Here is a 10,161-nt window from a genome sequence, read left to right as displayed (position 1 = left end):
ATCATCAATATCTCAGTTAATAACAAATGCTGTAAAGGATGTGGCAAAAAGGGAACAATTTTACATTGTTGGTGTGAGTGTAAACTAATACAACCTCTGTGGAAAACAGTGTGGCAATTCCTAAAAGATCTAAATTACAACCTTCCATATGACACCACAATTCCCTACTGGGAATATCCCATGAGGAACTAAAATCACGCTATGAAAAAGATACTTAAACACGTATATTTACTGAAGCATTGTTCACAATAGCAAAACATGGAACAAATCATGCTATTCATCAAAAGAGAATTGGATTAAAAAATGTGGTACAGCCAGGCTCAGTGGCTCAGCCTGTAATCCCATGCTTTTGGGAGGCTGAGGTGAGTGGATTGCCCGAGCCTGCGGGTTTGAGACCCGCCTGGGCAACTTGGCGAGACCTCATCTCTATAATAAATCAAAAATGAGCCGGGTGTGGTAGCGCGCGCCTGTAGTTCCAGCTACTTGGAAGGCTGAGGCGGAAGGGTCGCCGGAGCCCAGCAGGTCGAGGCTGCGGTGGCCAGGAGCAGCCACTGCACTCCAGTCTGGGCGACAGAGTGAGACTCCAACTCAAAAAATAAAAAATGTGGTACATACACACAGTAGAATATTATACAACCATAAAGAAGGACAAAATTATGAACTTCACAGTAACTTGGATGGACTTAGAATGTAAAATACTGAGTGACCTATCATAGATCCAAACAACTGAGTATCACATGCTCTCACTTATAAGTGGACATTGAACAATTTTTGTAATTCTGTAAGAAAAGGATAGGCAATAGTGGGAAACTCCCAGGGGAGGGGGGGGAGTGGCAGTAGTGAGAATCTTTGGGGGGGTGGGGGTCACATCTCAGCAACAAGGATATATGCATAATGAGCATTTGAAAACCTAATCCTGAATTGTACCCCATGTCTTTAAAATAAAAAATAAAATATGAATAAATAAATAAGGCTGGCATACCTCCAGTCATTGCAATCCCTTCGTGTTTTGCATCTGATGCAAATCTCATTCTGGTTTGTGTTATGAGACAGTTTTATCTGTCTTTTACGTTTTCTGGGTCGGAAGACAAGTTTGGTTTAATTATATCTCCCAAATGCTGTCCAGAATGACAAGACCAAACAGGAATGTAAAACGTACCCATCTTTACATGGGAGGAGCCTTAGCAGTTGCCTGTCAGATTCCCTCTCAGGCTTTCAGTCCTGCAGCCACAGTTGTGTAGTAAAGATCTCACCTGCCCCCAAACTCTCACATGGGATGGTCTTTTTGCCTATTCAGGGTCTACAGTTCCACCTAGAGCACAGTTAGACCATCTTACTAAAATAATGTCACAAGGTAGCAATTAGAAGTTTGAGCCTTGTCTTTCATCTGGTGACATAATACCAGAAATGGATTCAGAATCCACAGGACCTGCAAGCTTAACCAGATGCACACTTTTGCATTGAGTTGGCCTCTGCCACTCCCCTGCCACTCCGGGGACCTAAATCTGTGGCTCCAAATTTTAAAGCCATGGCCTAGGGTTCTTCAGGGTGTTGCAGAGCAACTTTCCTGGGAAGGATCCCTCCTCCAGTATTTCTTCCCTTGCTGCGACACCCAAGTATATAGAACAGGTGTGAAACGATGTAGAATCTGCACACAAGGACCAGCCTTCATCTGACATTCACCAAACAGGGCCAGCCCTTGGTGTGAGGATGTAAAGAAACCCCAGGGAAAACGTTTTCTGCAGCATGAGAGATCTACATAGACTTTGTAAAGCAAAAGATCCTCTCTAGCTGATGCCCCCAAAATCTTTTATATCTTGTCCAGTGACTGCTTTAGGTGTGTTAGGAGCTCCCAGTTGTCAGTACATATCATGTAGGTGCAAACATGCATCAGTATGAAAACCAGCCCTTCCAGAAACACCTGATGCAACAAGGATTAAAACTGATTATACTTATAATCTTGATTATAAAGAATTATAACTGGAAAGTCATAACACTTTGAGAACATTGGCACAAAAAAAGAACTATAAGCCTGACCCTTACCCCAACCCAAACCCCATTCTGGCCATTGACCTTGACCCTTGACCAAGCCCAACCCAACTCCACCCCAACACTAACACTGGTTTCTTTCTTTCTTTCTTTCTTTCTTTCTTTCTTTCTTTCTTTCTTTCTTTCTTTCTTTCTTTCTTTCTTTCTTTCTTTCTTTCTTTTTTTGTGAGTTGGAGTCTCACTCTGTCGCCCAGACTGGAGTGCAGTGGCCACACTCCTGGCCACCGCAGTCTTGGTTCCAGCAATCCTTCCGCCTCAGCCTTCCAGTAGGTGGAACTACAGGTACACGCTACCACACCCGGCTAATTTTTGATTTATTGTAGAGATGAGGTCTCGCCAAGTTGCCCAGGCGGGTCTCGAACCCGCAGGCTCAGGCAATCCACTCAACTCAGCCTCCCAAGGCATGGGATTACAGGCTGAGCCACCGAGCCCAGCTAGCACTGATTTCTAAACACTAACCTAACCCTAATCCCTAGCCATAACCACAAACTCCTAATAGCTAATCCAAAAACCTAATCCTAACCCTAACTCTAAACCTAACTCCTAACCCTAATTCTCACTTTTTGAAAAGCATCAGTTCAAAAAAAAGAAAAACCCTAACCCCTATTCCAACCCAAAACCTATAACATGAACCATAATTCTAGGCCTAAACACATAACCCTAACCCTAAACCTTAAACTTTAAACCTAAGCCCTAAACCCTCATCCTAATCTCAAATTCAAACCTCTCATACTACCACTTAATCTTTTTTTTTTTTTTTTTGAGTCGGAGTCTCACTCTGTCGCCCAGACTGGAGTGCAGTGGCCGCTCCCGGCCACCGCAGCCTCGACCTGCTGGGCTCCGGCGATCCTTCCGCCTCAGCCTTCAGAGTAGCCAGAATTACAGGTGCGCACTACCACGCCCGGCTAATTTTTTGATTTATTGTAGAAATGAGATCTCACCTGCCCAGGCGGGTCTCGAACCCGCAGGCTCAGGCAATCCACTCACTCACCTCAGCCTCCCAAAGGCGTGGGATTACAGGCTGAGCCACCGAGCCCGGCTCATAAATCCTAATCTTAAACCCTAACCCCAAACTCCAAACCTAAAATCCTAAACCGTAACACTAAACCATAACCCCCAACACATAAAGCAAACTGTAACCCCTAAACCCTAACCATAAACCATTACTCAATGCTAACACTAAATCCGAAAACCTAATCTCTAAATTCTAAGGTTAATCCACACCTAACCCCAACCCCTAATTCATAACCCTTAACACATGGCCCCTATTTTCTAACCCTAACCCTAACCCTGGTCTCTAAACCCTAACATTAAACCCTAATCCTAATTCTGAACCTGTAACCACTAATCCTAACTTCTTATACTGACCCTAACCCTAATCTCGACACCTACCATTTACTCAGAATCCTACACTGTATACACTGATCCTAACCCTTAGGTTTTAACCTTGACCTTGACCTTGACTCAAATCTGACCGACTCCAAAACTTACTTTAACTCTAACATCACTTCTTTTTTTTTTTGAGTCGGAGTCTCACTCTGTCGCCCAGACTGGAGTGCAGTGGCCGCTCCCGGCCACCGCGGCCTCGACCTGCTGGGCTCCAGTGATCCTTCTGCCTCAGCCTTCCAAGTAACCGGAATTACAGGCATGCGCTATCACGTCTGGCTGATTTTTTTATTTATTGTAGAGATGAGGTCTCGCTGCCCAGGTGGGTCTCGAATCCGTGGGCTCAGGCAATTCACTCACCTCAGCCTCCTAAAGGTGCGGGATTACAGGCTGAGCCACTGAGCCCGGCTTCTAACACCACTTTTAAACCTAGTCCCTCACCCCTAATTTAATGCCTCACTTCATCCCTCACTTAACCCTAACGTGAAGCCTAATATCCTCTTTCTATTCTTGTACTCATTGCTCTCAGCTTCCTATGCTAAAGCCCTAGTTTCTAGGCAATAAATCCCAATTTTTAATTTTTAACTCTAACATACAAACTCATACCCTTCAAATGCAAAATACCCTAACACCTATCTTCCTAAATACAATCCCTATTCATACCCTTGCCATTCCCAATCCAAAATCAAAGATATGACTTCACCAGGACTGAATACTACAGAACAACAAGCCTTACAAATATAGACATAATAATCCTCCATAAAACAATAGTAAATTGAAACCAATGACATATTAAAAGAATTAAACAAACTGTTGGCAGTGGTGTAAGCTAGTACAGCCTCTGTGGAAAACAGTGTGGCAATTCCTAAAAGATTTAAAAATTGACCTTCCATATGAACCCACAATCGACTGGGAATATACCCGAAGGAACTCAAATCACTCTCTGAAAAAGATATCTGCACACACATGTTTACAGCAGTATTATTCACAATAGCAAAAACATGGAGGCTGCTGTAGTGCCCATTGAAATACGACTGGGGAAAAAAATGTGGTAGATATAAAAAATGGAATATTATGCAGTCATAAAGAAAGACTAAATTATGAACTTCACAGCAATGTGGATGGGCTTGGAGTCCATAATACTCTCAACTCTCAAGCAACAAAAGGAAAAATAAATACACTGATATCCTCATATTGAAAAATTATAGTGCACAAAAAAGTTGAAAGACAAAATTGTTATGATTGAAAAAAACCAACTAACTGGTTTCTCCTACTGTAGTATTATGCTCAAAGCAGACCACTTCTGCGACCAGATGTGGGCGTTATTCCCCATCCTCAAAATAATAATTATAATAATACTATAAGAAAAGGATTGGCAATAGTAGAAAACAGCCAGGGGGTGTGGCGGGATCGGCAGTAGTGGGAAACTGCCAGGAGAGAGGGGCCACACCTCATCAACAAGGGTACCTGCATAATGAACATTTTTTTTTTTGAGTCAGAGTCTCACTCTGTTGCCCAGACTGGAGTGCAGTGGCCGCTCCTGGTCACCTCAGCCTCGACCTGCTGGACTCCAGCGATCCTTCCGCCTCAGCCTTCCAAGTAGCTGGAACTACAGGTGCGCGTTACCACGCCCGGCTAATTTTTGATTTTTATTGTAGAGATGAGGTCTCGTCAAGTTGCCCAGGCGGGTCTGGAATCCATGAGCTCAGGCAATCCACTCACCTCAGCCTCCCAAAGCGTGGGATTACAGGCTGAGCCACCAAGCCAGCTATAATGAACATTTGTATACCTAACCCTGAATTGTACTCCACATCTTCAAAATTAAAAAATTTAAAAAAAAGAAATGGGTAATTAAATGTCACACAGCTGTTAAAAACACATCATTAAGACGGTGAAAATCAAAGTAAAAAAAGGATCAAACATCACAAGCATGACTACTTTGTCCCAGAAACTCAAGGAAGTTCAACATAAAATGCTGTCCATGTAAAACACCATATTGATAAAAGGAAGGAGAAACACCTCATAATCATCTCAACTGATGCAGAAAGAACTTTAAACAAAATTCAACACCATATCAATGTAAAACACTCACAAATATAGGAATACAAGGTAATGTCTTCAACATGATAAAAAACATTTCTGTAAAACCCACAGCAAACTCATTCAATTGTACTCACTGGGTGGTTTGCTTCTAAGATCAGGAATACCTCATGAATTAACACTTTACCACTATATTCAACATTGGGCTGTAAACTCAATCATGAGCAATCAGGCAAAAAAAAAAGAGACTTTTTAAAAAAGCATTGATAAATTATATATATGTATATGAAATCCATTAGAGTCAGTAAATAAATTTAGCAAAGTACAAGCAAATTATCAATATGAAATCCATTTTATATCTATATACTAGTAAAGAATAATCTGAAAATGATGTTAAGAAAATTCCACTTGAAATAATAACAATAGTAATAATATATTTAGGAATAAATTCAATCAAAAGACAAGGCTTAGATAATGAAAAGAATAAAAGAGAGCTGAAAGAAATTAAAGACATTCTAAACAAATATGAGACATACCATACTAATAGACTAGAAGACTTAATGCTTTCTAAGATGACAGTACTACACAAAACAACTTATAGATTCAATGTGATGCCTATAAAAATCCCAAAGACCTTGGGCAGCAATGGGAATGCTGACCCTAACATTCACATGCAATTATCAGAAACCCTCAATAGCCAAACCAATCCTGAAAAAGAGAAACAAAATTGGAGGTTCACACTTACCAATCTCAAATCTTACTGCAAATATATCAGTAATTTAAAAAGCATAATACTGGTACAATGATAAACAGAAAGACCAATGGAATCGCACTGGGAGTCCAGATGTAAAAGCATATCTCTACAGTCCACTGATTTTTGGTAAGGGCCAAAATCATTAAATTCAGGGAAAGAATGGTATCTCCAACAATTGATGTAAGACAACTGGCTATCTACATGAGGTAAAATAGAAAAATTAACTCAAAAAGGATCAAAGGCCTAAATTTTAAAACTAAAAACTATACTAGAAAACATATAGATAAACCTTCATAACCTCAGATGTGCCAATGGTTTCTTGCTCTTACACCAAAAGCAAGCAACTCTCAAGCAACAAAAGGAAAAATAAATACACTGATATCCTCATATTGAAAAACTATAGTGCACAAAAAAGTTGAAAGACAAAATTGTTATGACTGAAAAAAACCAACTAACTGGTTTCTCCTACTGTAGTATTATGCTCAAAGCAGACCACTTCTGCGACCAGATGCGGGCATTATTCCCCAACAAACCAATTCTCCAGCACCAGCTGGGTGTCCTATAGTGGAATCCAATGCCAACACTACCTGGAGATAGCATCGGTCCCCTCAGGCTAAGAACTCGGTACTGAACAGTAGGTCTCGAGTTACCTAACCTTCATCCAACTTAGCTAGAGATCGGAGGCTCTGGTAACCCTCTTATTGGCTTCAGTAATTGGCTAGAGTGGATCACAGAAACAAGGAAAATAGTGTACTTACTCTTGTCAATGTCTTACAAGGATATTTTTCAGGATGCAAATAAATAGCCAGAATAAGCGGGGCATAGGGTGAGGTATGGGAAAAGGGTGCAGGACTCCCAAGGGTTTTTCAGGTGCCAAGCTCCCAGCACCTTCATTTGAAGCTCTCCCAATCCTGTCATTTTGGGTTTTATGAAGGCTTCATTTCATAGGCATGAGTGAGTAAATCAGCAGCCATGGGGAGGTTGAAAGTTCCAACTTCTAATTGCAAGGTTGTTTGTTCCCCTGGCATCAGCCCTCCTGAGGCTGTCAGGTGCCCCCATCCATCAGTCACCTCAGCAGCATACAAAAGACACATCACTACATGGATGCCAAAGACTTGGAGCTCTTATGCCAGGACACTGGGGCAGAGACAGAGACCACATATGTAATTCTTACGATGTCACAATATCTCAGAAAATCTAAGGAAAAAATCCACACATTATATATCTGACTAGAGTCTATTATCCAAAATATAAAAACAACTTTTACAGCTCAACAACAGAAAAAAAAAAAACCCACCTAAATTAATAATTGTCAAAGGACTTCAACACACATTGTCAATAAGCACACCAAAGGAGTTTAACATCATTAATCATGATGGAAATGTGAATTAACACCACAAAGAGATACCTCTTAATTCACAGTAGATTAGCTATATTAAAAACAATAAAAAATAACACGAGTTGACAAGGATGTGGAGAAATTAAGAGTTCTAGGAAAATGACGGCAGAACTGGTGTGAGTGCACGAATCTGTGTGAGTGAGTGTTTGCGAGGACAACACAGCATATGGATGGGATTGTAACTGGGTGCACGAGTGTCTGACTGAGTCTCCACTCGGGAGCAGATGAGTGTTCTCCCCAGAGAGAGATCATCACCATCACCACTGGGACTTTGGGGCACTTCCCTGCACGGATCCAGTGCCATTTTCTGAAACCAGGAAGGTCTACCTGGAGAGGAAGCTACAGAGAGCCGCTACGATCCAGCACCTGGACTCACCACCACCACTTTCAGACTGCAAGACCCCTGACACTGAGACCTGCTGTCACAGCAGCAAACGTGGGGTTTCAGGCAGAAGCAATGGAAGATTTCCTGGTAGAGGGAAGTTCAGGAAATAGAGGAGGGGGATCACAGCAGCAAATCAGCAGAAGTGGGGGTTCAGGCAGCAAGGTTGGGGCCTCACAGCCGAGGAGAAATGAGTTCAGTTGGCAGGGGGGATTTAAGGCATAGGTCAGAAGGTTTCCCTGATTCAGGAAACGGGGAGGGCGTTCGGACAGCAGGGGCAGGGATAGGTTTCATGGAATAGGTGGAGAGGGGTTCAGGAAGCAGACAGGAGTTAGACTCTCACCCAGAGAGGGAGTCTTTCTATCTGGGGCTGCCCCAACCCACCGGCGGGGCCTCACAGTTTCAGCTCCCGCCAGGCTGACCCATAGGGCGCAGGCGCAGACGCAGGCTCACCAGGCGCGCTGGCCTCGCCGAACAAGGCGCCTGAGCCCGGGCAATTGAGGCCGCCGCTGCCCAGCCGCCTTCCCTGCCAAACCGCCGCCTTCCCTGTCCTCTGGGGTTCACCTCCTCCTCCTCCTCTGCCACTGCTATCCTTAGGGTTTTCTAGACTATTTTAAGGGCCTATGTCTATTTTTATGCCAATACCATGCTGTGTTCATTACTGCCGCTTTGTTGTAAGTTTTGAAATCAGAAAGTGAAAGTTCTCCAAATTTCTTCTTTCTCAAGATTGTTTTGGCTGTTTGGGTTCTTTAGATTTTGATAGTTTTCTTTTTTTTTTTTAACTGGATTTATTGAGAGGATAGAAAAGCTTCCAGAAAAGGAGGGGACCCGAGTGTGTAGCTGGATTTTGTTAGTTTTCAAAAACCAAAAAAGTCATTAGGATTTTGATAGGAATTCAACTGAATCTGTAGATAGCTTTGGTCAGTATTCTCATCTGAACAAATGAAGTCTCCAATTAATGAATATGAAATGCCTTTCCATTATTTTTAGTTTCCTTAATTTGTTTTAGCAATGTTTTGCAGTTTTTAGTGTCTAAATCTTCTGCCTCCTTGATTAAATGTATACCTAGTACTGTATTGTATTTTATTGATGAAATTGTAAATGACACTCTCTACTTAATTTTCTGTTTTGGATCACGATTGTTAGGGTAAAGTAACGCACTTAATTTTGTATATTGATTCTACTTTCTGCCACTTTGCTGAATTTGTTTATTCACTTTAGAAACTTTTGAGATTGTAGAATTCTTAAGGGTTTCTTTTCATAAGATCATGCTATTTTCCAATAGATAACTTTATTCCTTCAAAATTCAGATGCCTCTTATTTGTCTTTAATTTCTGAATATTATAGCTAGAACTTCCAGTACTAAGTTGAATAGAGGTTGTGGAAGTAATCATCCTTGTCTTGTTTCTGATCTTAGGGGAAAATCTTTCAGTCCTTCACCACTGACAGTACTATTAGCTGTGGGGTTTTAGTATGTGGCCTCACCTTGTTGAGGAGGTGTGCTAATTTATTTAGTGTTTTATCACAAAGTATGTTGAATTAGGTCAAATGTTTTTTTCGGCATTGAGAAAATCTCGTGTTTTTTCCTGTTCATTTTGTTAATTGGTTATTTTTTATATATTGATTGATTTTTATATGTTGAAACAGGTGTAAATACCACATGACTTGGGTGTGTAATCCTTTCAATATGCTTCTGAATTTAGATTGCTAGTATTCTGCTGAGATTTCTGGTCAATATCCATAAGGTGATTGGTCTGTAGTTCTCTTCTCTTGTGTCTTTCTGACTTTAGTGTCAGGGCAATTCTGGTCTCATAGGTAGAGTTAGGCAGTTTCCTTCTATAAAATCTTCAAAGTGTGAAAGGATTGCTGTTAATTTTCTAATTTGTTAGAATTCATCAGTGAGCCATCTGGTGCTTCGCAGGCATTTTCTTTATGAGGAGAATTTGATTACAAATGTAGTTTTCATACTAGTTCTAGTTCCATCCAGATTTTTATTTCTTTGTGATTTTTTTTTTTTGGTTGATTATGTGTTCCTAGTCGACTGTCCATTTCTTCTAGATAATCTAACTTTCGGGCATGCAATTTTTTATAGTAATCTATCCTTTGTTTTTCTCAAAAATGTATCCTCTTACATTTTTAATTTGAGTCATT

Source organism: Carlito syrichta, unplaced genomic scaffold (assembly GCF_000164805.1).
Source record: "Carlito syrichta isolate Samal-C Ts95f unplaced genomic scaffold, Tarsius_syrichta-2.0.1 Scaffold288318, whole genome shotgun sequence".
NCBI lineage: Eukaryota > Metazoa > Chordata > Mammalia > Primates > Tarsiidae > Carlito > Carlito syrichta.
Note: the sequence above shows the minus strand (reverse complement) of the source record.